Here is a 15,094-nt window from a genome sequence, read left to right as displayed (position 1 = left end):
CAAAAGAAACAGTCCACAAAACCAAAAGACAACCGACAGAATGGGAGAAAATATTTGCAAATGACATATCAGATAAAGGGCTAGTATCCAAAATCTATAAAGAACTTATCCAACTCAACACCCAAAGAACAAATAATCCAATCAAGAAATGAGCAGAAGACATGCACAGACATTTTTCTAAAGAAGACATCCAAATGGCCAACAGACACATGAAAAAGTGTTCAACATCACTCAGCATCAGGGAAATCCAGATCAAAACCTCAGTGAGATACCACCTCACACCCGTCAGAATGACTAAAATTAACAAGTCAGGAAACGACAGATGTTGGCAGGGTTGTGGAGAAAGGGGAACCCTCCTACACTGTTGGTGGGAATGGAAGCTGGTGCAACCCCTCTGGAAAACAGTATGGAGGTTCCTCAAACAGTTGAAAATAGAACTACCATACGATCCAACAATTGCACTACTGGGATTTTCCACAAATATACAAATGTTGGGATCCAAAGGGGTACGTGCACTCCAATGTTTATAGCAGCAATGTCCACAATAGCCAAACTGTGGAAAGAGCCAAGATGTCCATCGACAGATGAATGGATAAAGAAGAGGTCGTATATATACACAATGGAATATTATGCAGCCATCAAAAGGAATGAGATCTTGCCATTTGCAACGACATGGACCGAACTGGAGGGTGTTATGCTGAGTGAAATAAGTCAATCAGAGAAAGACATGTATTATATGACCTCACTGATATTAGGAATTCTTAATCTCCGGAAACAAACTGAGGGTTGCTGGAGTGGTGGGGGGGTGGGAGGGATGGGGTGGCTGGGTGATAGACACTGGGGAGGGTATGTGCTATGGTGAGTGCTGTGAATTGTACAAGACTGATGAATCATGGATCTGTACTTTTGAAACAAATAATGCAAGATATGTTAAGAAAAAAAAAAGAAGAAACAGATAGCAGGAGGGGAAGAATGAAGTGGAGTAAGTCGGAGGGGGAGACGAACCAGGAGAGATGATGGACTCTGAAAAACAAACTGAGGGTTCTAGAGGGGAGGGGGTGGGGGGATGGGTTAGCCTGGTGATGGGTAGTAAAGAGGGCACATTCTGCGTGGAGCACTGGGTGTTATGCACAAAAAATGAATCATGGAACACTACATCAAAAACTGATGATGTAATGTATGGTGATTAACATAACAATAAAAAATTATTTTTTAAAAATAAAAACATCTGGAATACATAGATTCAAAATTGTTACTTGCAGTAGATAAATGCATAAATATTCATGACAAATTTTTCAAATTGTAAGAAGCTAAAAATAATTTGTGGACTTATAGACCCTTGACAATAAATAACCTGATGCTGTACTGTTTTTGTATACATTTTTGTCTTTTTCTATCAGGTGAATACTCAGAAATAACAGAAATCAGTTTACATTAATTGACTCAACAGTTTACCACAATTCCCAAGCAAATATTGAAACCCCAAGGTTTGGTTACATAGGGTTGTTTGCTATCTTCAAATGAACAGACCTGGTCAGAGAATTGGGTTCTCCAGGGAAACAGTTCTTTTAAATGGTGTATAGCTTCATTCTCCTCCCTGATTTTAGTGTAAAACAGACATAAACAAACAAATATATTGTTGTTAAGAACTACTTTTAGAAAGACAACAACAACTCATGGTCCAGTTAATAGCTAAGTCACTGCTTTAATCTGCTGAGGATGAAATGTCTCCTTTCCATCACATGGACCAGCCCCATCCACTGTAAAGTCAGACAAGGGAGGGTTTCACAGAGAAGGTGGAAAGGATGCAGTACCTGAGTTTATTTTTTTCCCCTGAAGACCATTCATATACTTGTGAAAGTAACTGCAAAAATAAAACAAATAGAGACACCAACACCAACAAATATTAGTTAGCCACCACCCTATATAACCATATTCAAGATGCCTGGAAGGTAGTAGTGCTAACGCAAGAATTGTCTTTATGTAAAACAGTCTAAAATAAGTGTTCAGTTTTTCCTGAAAGCAGTCATGCTACTGCAGAATATATAAAAACTGTGAATGTATATGTGACATTTGACATGGAAATCCCTATTAGTGTTATTTTCAACTGTTAAGCTATCATTTGATTGTATAAATATGTAATTAAATATAAACCTGTGGGGCGCCTGGGTGGTTCTGCCGGTTAGGTGTCTGCCTTTGGCTCAGGTCATGATCTCAGGGTCCTGGGACTGAGCCCTGCATTGGGCTCCCTGCTCAGCGGGGAGTTTGCTTCTCCCTCTCCCTCTGCCCCTGCTTGTGTTCTCTCTCCCAAGTAAATAAATAAAATCTTAAAAATAGTAAGTATAAACCTCTGAAATAAGTCCTTTGTAACATGGTGGCTGCAAGGAGTTGGAATGACTACTGTTTTCTGCCACCTTTATTTTTTTTTTCTTTCAGACTTACTTTCCCAAACTAAGTATACTGAAGGGTGGTAGAATTTGGTTGGCAAATAGAGGTTATGACGTATTTTGTATTAGATTTCTATTGATGCAAAACATCACCGCATCGCATGGTTTAAAACAGCAGAATCTGGGGTTCCTGGGTGGTGCAGTCTGTTGAGCCTTAGACTCTTGGTTTCTGCTCAGGTTGTGATCAGAATCACAATCTCATGGTCAAGATCAAGCCCCACCTGAGGCTCCTCTGGGCTCAGTGTGGCTTAAGTCTTCTCTCTCCTCTCCCACCACAGCTATCTCTATTCTCTCTCAAATAAATAAATAAATCTTTACAAAAAACCCAGAAATTTATTATCTTATAGTACTGGAAGTCACACATCTAAAATGGATCTCAAAAGGCTAAAATTAAGGTGTCAGCAGGGTTGCATTACTTTCTGGAGTTTTAGGGAAGAATCCACTTTGTTGCCTTTTCCAGGTTCTAGAGGCTCACTGTATTCCTTGGCTTATGGCCTCCATTGCTTTGAATCCTTTGCATATCACAACTTTCTGAGCTGGCTGTTTTAGTTTCTCTGCTTTTAATGATTTATTTGATTAAATTAGGCTCACCCAGATAATTCAAAATCATCTTCCCACCTCAAATTTAATCACATCCGCAAAGACCCTTTTGTAATGTAACCAGAGGTAAAACATCCTCTGGTTCTGGGGATTAGAGTGTGGACATTTTGTGCAGGCCATTATTCTGCCTACCACATATTCCATTATATAGAATGAAAGCATATTTTCACTTATATGTTCTAATAATATTTTCACTTATGTTCTAAAATACCATCCATCCATTAGAAGAATCTGTCGCAGTCTCAAATAGTAAAGGTAGAAACTTTATTTATTTTGCTCTTCTGTATACCTGTGGTTCTCAAATTATGATTACTGAAGAGCAGAATCTGTACCATAGGAAATTTTATAAAAATGCAAATTTTTAAAAAGATTTTATTTACTTATTTGTCAGAGAGAACACAAACAGGGGTAGGGGCAGAAGGAGAAGCCGACTCCCCGCTAAGCAGGGAGCCCAATGCAGGGCTCAATCCCAGGACCCTGGGATAACGACCTGAGCCAGAGGTAGACACTTAACCAACTGAGCCATTCAGGCATCCTGATAAAAATGCAGAATTTTGAGCAATATCCCCAAACTACTTAATCAGAGTAAAACCCCAAATCTGTGTTTTATAAAGACCTCCAGGGAATGCTGATGTAGACTAAAGTTTGAGAACCAAGTTCTCTTGGTTAGGAAAAATAGCTTGATACAATCTTTCTAAAATATATAAGGATTCCCCCACTAATGTTTTTGATAGAGGGCCATTAACAAATTGAATATTGTATATTTTTATTAATTTTGTATTCCTAAAAGAGTCTGTAAGCATTTATTATGAGCCATATGCCAGTCTAAGCTCGCCCCAATTCTACCTTCAGTGACCTAATAGGAGGGTATCTACAACATCTAGCTGTGATACTAACTTTATCAGGAAAATCAGTAAGTGCCACTAACCAAATCAGAATCTGATTTTCCTCCAAAGAGCTGGTTGTTAAATATTTGCCAGGAAACCTTCGAAGATACTAAAATGTAAACTCCCTGCGGAGTTTACATTTTATATAATATAATATAAAGAATTTATATTTAATACAGGGTGAAAAAACAGTGAAGTGGGGCACCTGGGTGGCTCAGTCGGTTAAGCGACTGCCTTCAGCTCAGGTCATGATCCCAGCGTCCTGGGATCGAGCCCTGCATCAGGCTCCCTGCTTGGCGGGAAGCCTGCTTCTCCCTCTCCCACTTGTGATCCCTCTCTCTCTCTCTCTCTCTGTCAATTAAATAAATAAAATCTTTAAAAAAAAAAAGAAAGAAAAAACAGTGAAGAATGAGAAATGAGAAAATCGCAGGAATAAATGTCTCCCGTAGAATTTAGAAAAAACAGTGAAGGTTGTTCTTGTGTTCTCAGTTTTTTTTCTTTCAATTAATTTTTGTTTTATTATTACTACTCTACTAATAGCATGAAGTTAAATACAATGAAAATAAATATTTGATCCATACCAGGTAAATATATATAAATGGATTCAAGTTACTTGTTAAAAAGAAATGGATTCAATGAGAGACGATGGACTCTGAAAAACAAACTGAGGGTTCTAGAGGGGAGGGGGGTGGGGGGATGGGTCAGCCTGGTGATGGGTATTAAAGAGGGCACGTTCTGCATGGAGCACTGGGTGTTATGCACAAACAATGAATCATGGAACACTACATCAAAAACTAATGATGTCATGTATGGTGATTAATATAACAATAAAAAAATTTAAAAAAAAGAAATGGTTTCATATTGGATTACAACATAGAATCCAACTAATTGTTATGTAAAAAAAAAAAAAAAAAACATGCCTACAAAGTGGGATTCAGAAATGCTGAAAGTAAAGAAATGAGGAAAACTATAACCAGGCAAAGTCAAGCCAAATACAGTGTTTGTAATCATGCTAACTAACAAAGTGAAATTCAAAATAAAAAGCATTAACCAGTCAAAAAGGACAACCTTTAGGGCTAAAGGTTATGCTATACAAGGAAGATATAACAGTTACGGAAAAGGTACTATCAAATAACATGGTGGTAACCTTAATAAAGTATAAATTACACAAAATATGAAATGAAGTACTGCTTTTAAAAATATATTACTAAATCTAGCAATTAAATGACCTAGGAAAAAGAAATCCTAGTATTAGCAAACTTAATGCCCCCTTACAGTTTTTGAAATCTATTGCTAATCAAAAGGTTGTGAAGTTTCTTGGAACAATGGGTAGTTCCTTGAACAAAGTTTGTGGCAGAAGAACACAAGGTGAGCCTAGAGCATCTTATTTGGCAAGAAATTAAGAAACTGGCCAAGAATTAATTGTTCCAGAAGTGACAAAAGGACACCATGACACAGAACTCAATGAAAGAACAGAACTAACCAAATAGGAACAATTTATGCTTAAAAAATAATAATAATAATGTAACTTGTACATATTATTCATGTGTATACTTACATATATTTTATTTGTATATACATACAAATAAAAATCCAAGTATGTATAAGGGGCAGAAGACAAACTCATCCCTTCCAAAAGAGTGTATCCATGCACAATGTCATTTTGTTATACTTGTTTTTTTTTTTTTTTTGCTTTTGGTATTATGAACATTTTATTTTTTTTTACTTTAAATTTTTTATTGTTATGTTAATCACCATACATTACATCATTAGTTTTTGGTGTAGTGTTCCATGATTCATTGTTTGTGCATAACACCCGGGGCTCCACGCAGAACGTGCCCTCTTTAATACCCATCACCAGGCTAACCCATCCCCCCACCCTCCTCCCCTCCAGAAACCTCAGTGTGTTTCTCAGAGTCCATCGTCTCTCATGGTTCGTCTCCCCCTCCGATTTACCCCCCTTCATTCTTCCCCTCCTGCTATCTTCTTCTTCTTCTTTTTTTTCTTAACATATATTGCATTATTTGTTTCAGAGGTACGGATCTGTGAACTTGTTTTACACACGTAGTGCTTCATGTAAGTGGATATGGTTATAGTTAAAAACAAAACGAAAGAAAACAAAAAACTAAGCTAAAACTCTCACACTTCTGTGTGGAAACATCTATTATTGCTCATCTAGTAAAATCCAAGCGTTTTGTTTTGTTTTGTTTTGTTTTTGTTGTGTTTTAAATAGGCAGAAAACAAAAGATACCATTCATATAAAGAAGCTACTATGAGAAAATAAAAAGCTTATGAGAATGTGTGCAATTGCTTTTGGATTAAACAAATGGTTGTGGCAAAAGCGAAGTAAGAGGGGTGATGTCAAGAGGATGGTGCAGTGGGAAGCCCTAGGCCCTCCTTCCTCCAGGGAGACACTGACTTCAAAACAATACATGAGCCAGATTTCTTTGTTGGAACTCCAGTCCACTTGAGAAAGTGTAGCACCTCAGGCAGGCACAGGGCCAAGAAGAGGTGCATTGGAGCGGGTAGGAATCTCTGTTGTACTTCCCTACCTTAGCCTAACCCCTCTCAGCACATTAGAATACCCCCAACTCATGACATCTCTTTTGGGATGGAAAGAGGGGTGTGGAACATGAGTTCAGTATTCTGCCTTATGGGGATGCTGCCCAAAGACTACTTTGTATCTTTCACCTGACTCAGAGCATTTGGGGAAAGGAAGCAGCCTGGATGCCTGGGTACCTACAACATTACAAAACAATGGCAAATCATATATCCGATATAGGGTTAATATCCACTGTATGTAAAGAACTCCTACAACTCAACAACAATCCCAAAAAAATGATCCAATTAATGAATGGGTAAAGCATCTGAATAGATAGTTTTTCAAAGAAGATATACAAATGGCCAACAAGGAGATGAAAAGATACTCAGCATCACTAAGCATTAGGGAAATGTAAATCAAAACCAGAATGAGGTGTTATCTCACACCCATTAGGATGGCCACAACAGACAATGGCAAGTGCTAATGGAGATGTGGGGACATTGGAACCCTCATGCACTGCTGGAGGGAATGTAAAATGGTGCAGCCACTATTGAAAACAGGATAGTTTCCTTGCAATGTTAAACATAAAGTTATCATAGGAGGCAGCTGTCCCACTTCTGGTCATATATTCAAAAGAATTGAAAGCAGGATCTTGAAGATACATCTGCACACTCATGTTCACTGCAGCATTATTCACAATAACCAAGAAGTGGGAGCAGCTCAAATGCCCATCAATAGAGGAATAAAGAAAATGTAGTATATATGTACAATGGAATATTTTTCAGCCCTCAAAAGGAAGGAATTCTGACATGTGCCACATGCATGAACTTTGAGGGTATTATGCTGAATGGAATTGGCTGGTCACAAGAGGACAAATTCTGTATGATTCCCCTTGTGTGAGATATCAAGAACAGCCAAAATCATGGAATCCAAATGTAGAATAGAGTTTGCTCATGGCTGGGGAGCAGAGAAAATGGTTGAGGGTAAATTGTGTATTATAAGATTTTTACCACAAGCTTTTAGTATATGTGCTGCCGAAGCGAGCACTTACCACAAGTTTTAAAACCTGAACAAAATAGTTTAGAATATTGATGAAAGTATTTTTAAAGAAATAAACTATAGGGCACCTGGGTGGCTCAGTTGGTTAAGCGACTGCCTTTGGCTCAGGTCATGATCCTGGAGTCCCGGGATCGAGTCCCGCATCTGGCTCCCTGCTCAGCAGGGAGTCTGCTTCCCCCTCGGACCCTCTTCCCTCTCGTGCTCTCTCTCTCTCATTCTCTCTCTCTCAAATAAATAAATAAAATCTTTAAAAATAAAGAAATAAACTATAAAATAAAATTTGGAGAGAGGCACCTGGGTGGCTCGGTTGTTTAAGTGCTGACTCTTGGTTTCAGCTCAGGTCATGATCTCAGGGTGCTGGGATCGAGTCCCCCTTCCGCCCCTTGAGCTCTGCACTTGGTGTGGTGTCTGCTTAAAATTCTCCCTCTGCCCCTCCCCTGCTCATGCTCTCTCTCTCTCTCACAAATAAATTAATTAATTAAATCTTTTTAAAAAGTTGGAGAAAGTTGGAAAGTATAAAAAACAGCATTGGAAAGGCTGACAATCAAGGAGTCAATGGGCTGTGGATTCAGTTGATATAGACAACAACAACAAAAATTGGTCAACAATGGAAAATGAATTAGTCAGTTTAGGGATGGAACTGCCAACCAATTAAGTAATCATTCCAGTAATTCAGGAAGACAACATAATAATAATCCAGGTTAGAAGAGAGGTAGTGAGGTAGATGATCCAGCAATGAGAGATAATAGCAGAGTGATAGAATCAGAGGACTAATTAGTTATGATGGCTAAGGAAAGAATGAAAATCATTTCATCAAAAGCATTCATCCAAAATTTCCATTTTAACCATCCCACCCTTTAAGTATTGACTCTTACCTTTCCAACTGCCTTCTTAGAGATTGACCTAAAAATTATACAGACCCAGAGATTTCCACTCCAATTATTTTACCATATTTTCACTGACCCCTTGGGTCCTCCTTTTCTTCCTTAGCTTAGATTAGATTCCAGGCACAGCTGAGTTGAAGGATAGGTAGATAATGCTGACAATAGAAATATCAAGTGGTGGGGCGCCTGGGTGGCTCAGCTGGTTAAGCGACTGCCTTCAGCTCAGGTCATGATCCCAGGGTCCTGGGGTCGAGCCCCGCATCCAGCTCCCTGCTCGGGGGGAAGCCTGCTTCTCCCTCTTCTACTCCCCCTGCTTGTGTTCCTTCTCTCGCTGTGTCTCTCTTTGTCAAATAAATAAATAAAATCTTTAAAAAAAGAAATATTAAATGGTAATCAATCTAGATAGTGAATGGTGAAACCCTAAACCCCTTCCCCTACTTGACTACAGAAGCACTAATAGTGAGGATTATATACCCTGTTATCTCCCACCTGTCCCTTGCTTTCTCACCCAAGAGAACGGAAGCTTTGTCTTTTGAAAAATAAGTCCAAGAATAGAAGCTACACATAAAGACCAAAACTATTCCACCCTGGGGACTTACAGCCACCCTTCTTAATCTTCACAGATTATGCTTTTAACTTGTTAAACAGATGTGGGTGTCAGGTTACTAATTAGGATCTTCAAATGTGTGGGAACCCTTCTTTCCAGGATTTTGTCCTCATCTTTCTGTATTTACTCCAAAGTTTCCTGGAGCAGAACCCTTAAGGATATTTTGAGAAATGGTGCATGGGTTATGTATAATAAATTTTCATTAACTGAAAAACTTTATTTTTTTTACCTTTATGTTTTATTTATAGTTTGTTTAGGTATAAAATTCTAGAGGATAATTGTCTTTCAGAACGTTGGAGACCCTGGTCCAATTTTCTTCCATCTTTCAATAATAATATGTGGATAACTGATCCCATTATGATAAAGAAATTCATAGTCTTATCTTCAGAGTTCATTTTCTTATTGGTTTTAGGTTCCTATTCAACTATCGTTTTGTTAAAAAGGCCAGCCACAACCCCTCTTTTCTCCCTTACTGAACTTTGTTGTAATTCTATCTATTGCCTCCAGAAAATACTTCTTCAGTCTCCTGCAGAGAATATTGAGGATATAGACTAGGCTTTTGGTTTTCTCAGAGCAAAGTGGGAAAATGGACTAGAAGATTGATCATTCAGTGTGTTATTTTCATTCATTTCTTCTCTTTTGGATTGTCCCACCCATTCCTCTCACAGGTGGCTTTGTGGTCAGCCCCTGAGAAGGAAAATCTCATCTTGTCCTCCTTGGGAAGTTGCCTCCAAGTTCAAGGTGGCAAAGGGGACTGAGTATCCAACTGTTTCTGGAGGACACAGAAAATGCTCTTGTTTTAAGCTCATATGCACAAATAATTTTCAGAATCCCTAAGGTAATGGTGGTGATGATGGTGGCGGTGTGTTTTTTGGGTGTGCATTTAAGTGCATTAAATGAAAGAATGGCAAGGAAACAAATGATAATTGGCTGTCTAAAAGTCATCAAAATAAATCAAATTAAGACTATACAATGTAAAAAAGATAATGGAAATCATGACTCTCAGAGGGTTCCTATAAATTACTTTAAGGGCAGAAGCATGGTTTCAGAGTTCAGATCAAACTGGCTGGTCAAAAGTTAGATTTTCTTTAAAGACCCATTTTGCTTAAAAAAAAACCCAAATTTGCATTTTCTTTTATATTGTATCTATTTATCACTAAAATATTTTAATGACTTTACATTAATGGATGTTCCAGGAAGTGTACCACATTAATCATATGGCTGTGGATACCTCCAAGAACTCTACTGCCCATCCATCCTTAGAGATAGGTATTGCTTTAGGTTTGAGAGTTTTGGTCTGAATTTAGATGTATAAGCTATACCATGCATAAACCTAGAAGTCTTCCTTCAATTTAAGTTACCAATCACTAAGAAATGGCAAAGTACTTGAACTTTCAGTGACTCTTATTATCAAGTTCTGTGTTACTAATAAATTGCTTCTATAACATTATAGCATATGGATGTACTATCAAAAATTCTAAATGATAATTGGTTTAACACAATGCATTTAATGTGAATTTTTATAAAGCCACATATTTACATCTATTATTAATCAATCATTGTATAAAATATTATGTAGAGGTGGAGTTCACATAGATTAATTGAATTTTTATGATCTCTGATGTTGAGATCTCAAATACCTCTAACCCATAGTAAAATACAAGAAAGTAAATCAGAGCATGAGTGTCACTGGGATTTGAATGATTCTCCTATATCGGGCATTTTCTAAATCATAGGAGAAACATTCCTAAATTTTTTTATATAAAAAAAATGTGGGCTCGACCAGGGAGACGAACATATAGGAATCATTTTTCCCTCTAGGGCCAAGATGAGTTAACTCATACATTGAAAATCAGCAACTTACTCAGAAAACTTTGAAAATATATATCTTGCTGAGCTCTGAGGCCATTCCACCCCACAGCTGTTCTGGATCTCCCTCAGAAGGTTCCTTGGGACTTTCTCCTCTTGTAAATTTATTATCAATTCATTTTTTAAAGCTTTCAAACTCTTCCAAAGCCACTCTCTTTAAAACTGGGGAAGATCCACTTTGTCAAAATAGTTATAGAAGTTGAAGGCAGAAAGGGCTGCTACATCTTTCTTTATGTTCTGGGGTCCTTTTCAAAGTGCCAATTTCATTTGTACCTATAAACTTTAAAGATACTTAGTTCACCCAAACTTTCTGGCTGACACAAAATGGAATTCTCAGTACCTGAATTGCAATCATGGAAGATAACAGGCTCACACTGTGTGCCTTGTACCGTGATTGATTTTCAGATGCTCTTCAGCAAACCACTTGCAGCTTAATTGGAAAAAAAAAAAAAAAATCATTCCTCCAGGCTGTGTAAGGTGCAAACTGAGAGCAAAGCAGATTTTTTTCTTGATTAGAAAGCATCCAAGTGCATTAGAGAATAGGTATGAACAGAGACAATGGCTAAACCCCAGGTGCCTAACCCCAATGGGATGGCTGGGACCCTATTTTTCTGTAGCACAGTTGTCTCAAGAGTTAGGGATTTACAACCAGAAAAATGTCAATAAAATATCTGAGGACTATTATGAGATTGCTAATATTTTATTTCCTAGTAAGAACACTTAAATATATACACGCAGACATTCCCACATAGTCCACCAAACATCATACCGCAACACACAGGTATTACCACTTATAATTTAGCCTTATGTAAATTTCACCAAAATGTCCCAATTTTTCTCATTTCCCCGTGAATACAAGGCAATGTCTCTGTAGAAAAGGAGTGGTTAAAGGAAGAATTATTTTGTAGGCTACAGGGATTCAGCTGGAATTCCAAAATCTGCTGAGAAAAGCAATTCAATACCTGGATATTGTATTTTGAACATATCAGACATCCAGCCACTTGGATATCTATTCACTCAACAAATATTCATTAAATCTCTACTACGTGTCAAATTTCTGACACGATATGACATGTTTATAAATGAGCAAGAAGCAAGACATTATAGACTTATGTGTATATGAGGATAACATATATTCAATGTGTGCATAGTCTATCATGAAACAAAATAAATAATCCAATACAATAGCCACCGCTTATCTGTGAGAAATATGTTCTAAAGCCTCAGTGGATGCCCAAATCACTGGTAGTACCGAACCCTATATATACTGTTTTGTTTTTGTTTTTTTTTCCTGTACCTATAATAAAGTTCCGTTTAAATCAGGCACAGTAAGAGATTAGCAATGATAACTAATAATAAAATAGGATAGTTAAAACAATACACTGTAATTAAAGTTATGTGAATGTGATCTCTCTCTCTCTCTCTCAAAATATTTTATTGTCTTCTTGTAATGATGTGAGATGATAGATGCCTACGTGATGAGATGCAGTGAGGTGGATGGTACAGACATGATATTGTGACGTAGCATTAGGCTGCTATTGACCTGCTATTGAACTTCTGACAGTGTATCAGAAGGATCATGTACTTCCAGACCTATAGTTAGGGGGGGGACTACTGTATAAAATGAAAACACAGCAACAAAATGAATTTGACAGAGCTCACATTTTTCTTTCTTTCTTTTTTTTTTTTGGTCAAAATCCAGTTTTATTAATAGAAAATAAACACTTATTCCAGTTTCAGTTGTTATACTTGAAGTTGCTAATAAAAAAATAAAATATTCACTTAAAAATCCTGTTTTGCCTAAGACAATGAAATTGTGTTTTTTTAAAAAAAAAAACGGTATTCAGCACCATTTGTTCATAGACTTTTCAGAATTTGTTCTTGGAAATTTCCTGTCCGTAAAGTACAGGAATCACTGAGCTACATGAGGAAACCTCTCTGAGACAACCAATGAGGAGTTAAATAATCATCATAAAAGGAATCCCTGTGCATTTGGCTCGGTAACCTGGACTATACAGTGATGCCCTCCCCTCCAGCTGAGGAGGGACATGCTTCCAAGCACTAAGGTAGGAAGAGTCAGACTGTTACTTGCTGTTAGAATTGGCTAATAACAGTAAATTTCTGGCACAGATGCTACCGGTCCTTAACTCCCTGTGATTTTAGGAAATTCTGTAAATAGTTTCGATTAGATTCAATTTATTCAGAAATTAAACATGTTTAATATGGTTCACTCTACCAGAGTATCTCCTGGCTTAGTGTCCTTATAAAAATGTGGGTAAATCATAGTCTTAAAGCATACTTAGAATTCTGCATTATTCACACCCAAACCTATTTTAACAAAATGTCTATAATTAAAAGCCGCTGATGAAATCCAAAGTTATGACAAGGGAGACTCATCTCACTTGAAGCTGTGTTGCTTAGAGAATTTAAAAAACAAAAACAAAAACATGTGCCCCTAAAGCCCTTCAAGGACAGGTAAGGAGCCACCCTCTCTTCATTCTTTACCATAGGATTCCAATCAAGGATGGGCCAAAAATTAGCATTTTTTAAATATTTCAGAAAAGTCCAAAGAAGTGTTAAAAAGACATTTAACAATGTCTCTCTTTCTTTATCTGTGCATAGTAGTGCCCATGAGAATTTCCTAATTACACAAAGACAAAGGCAAATCCTTACACTCACTCAGATATAAGAAGAATGGGAGGTAGACTGTTAGGTCATCCTTAACCATAGCTTCCGTGGGCTTTTTCTATATGCTGATCACCAGTGTGACCAGTGTGAGGCAGGTGGACTTTCACGAGAGAATAGTTTTTGGTGGCCAGGACCAGGCATATCTGCCTAGCAGAATACACAACAGGTAAGGGATTAAGGGAGGTAATACAGGGAAGCTACTCTTTCCAGCTCAGAAGTAGTTGATGAAGCCCGTATGTGCATTCAAGAAGCCCATGGGATCCTCTAGCTGTGGCTTTTGGCTACTGTGGTCATCCAGAATCAACACTGTGGACTGCATGGGAGCATTTTTCTGTATAGCTCCAAAAACTCTGGGTAGGGATTTATGGGATCCAATGGCCCATAGATAAAATAAATGGGAATAGTTACAGAAGCAAGAGCTCTCACCCAGAGTCTTCTGAACTTCCTCTGGTTGGTGTTCTGTAAGAGATTATTAATAACTAAATTCCATCATTGTCGGGTATCCCTTCCCACATGTCCCACAGCTCACTCTCGAAGGGTCAGGTGTATGGCCCAAAGACTGGGGTGAGACCTCAGGAGAATACAAAGAAGTGCGTCAATCATGTAAAGATGGATGACAGCATGCCTCCATCTTCGAGAAGCTTTGGTGAAGGAGAGGGTAGTGAGTCTCAGGAAATATACCCCCATTTGACAGACAGACTCTTGATGGTAAGCTGACCAGATCAATTCTGCCTGAACCTATAGAACAGCTCCTGAGCAATGATATCTCCATAATCAGGTGACAAAGTCTGTTACTGTGATTCTGGAGCCCCAGATGCCACAAGCGTGCCTCCACAATGCTGACCTACTCAAATATGGAATAGTGACATAGTCTTGGTTTGTCATTGAAGCCAAAGCTCAAGAAAGCAAGGGAAATCACTTAATAAAACGTCAAGGTCATACCTGCCCAAATCTTGTAGCAATCATAGCTAGATGGTGGAAAGCTATGTAAAAGCACAACTAACTCAGGACTTCCAACCACATCCACAGAGTCTTGGTAGAAGATCTGCAGTCCCTTATAAATGAAAAACTTGCTTAACAACTTCCATGAGTGATGAGTGAAGAGCAAGAGTAAGTGGGGGGGGGGGCAGGGAAGTGAGCGGCAGGGATAGAATATGCAAATAGGCCACCACCAGGGGCACAGCCAGTAGCCCCACTTGAACCCATTACTCCCTCATTTTTATTCAGATAACACATGGACTACAAGACTCCATGTTTGGGGGAAGCTCACATTTCATATTTAATTAGAACCCTGTGGTTGGAATGAGACCTGGGAGAAAACAGCAAGACAGAGAAGTGAGGAGATAGGCTATTATATAGCTTAGAAATGTATAACGTAGGTAGGAAATGTGGTAGGGTCCTGGAGTTAGGGAATCCCGGTAACAAAGAATCCCCTAGTGTTTATTAGGAATCAAGGAGAGACGGCATCTCAATTAAGTCCTCTAGATCACAGGGAAGCACAAGGAGCACCA

At 38.2% G+C, this 15,094-nt stretch overlaps 1 pseudogene; it reads right to left on the bottom strand.

The window, feature by feature from the left end:
* Positions 1-13,794: 13,794 nt before the first annotated feature.
* LOC113911738 lies at positions 13,795-14,800 on the bottom strand (annotated as a pseudogene).
* Positions 14,801-15,094: the final 294 nt, after the last annotated feature.

Source organism: Zalophus californianus, chromosome 12 (assembly GCF_009762305.2).
Source record: "Zalophus californianus isolate mZalCal1 chromosome 12, mZalCal1.pri.v2, whole genome shotgun sequence".
NCBI lineage: Eukaryota > Metazoa > Chordata > Mammalia > Carnivora > Otariidae > Zalophus > Zalophus californianus.
The sequence above is the reverse complement of the archived record's forward strand: the minus strand, read 5'-3'. Positions and strand labels throughout refer to the sequence as shown.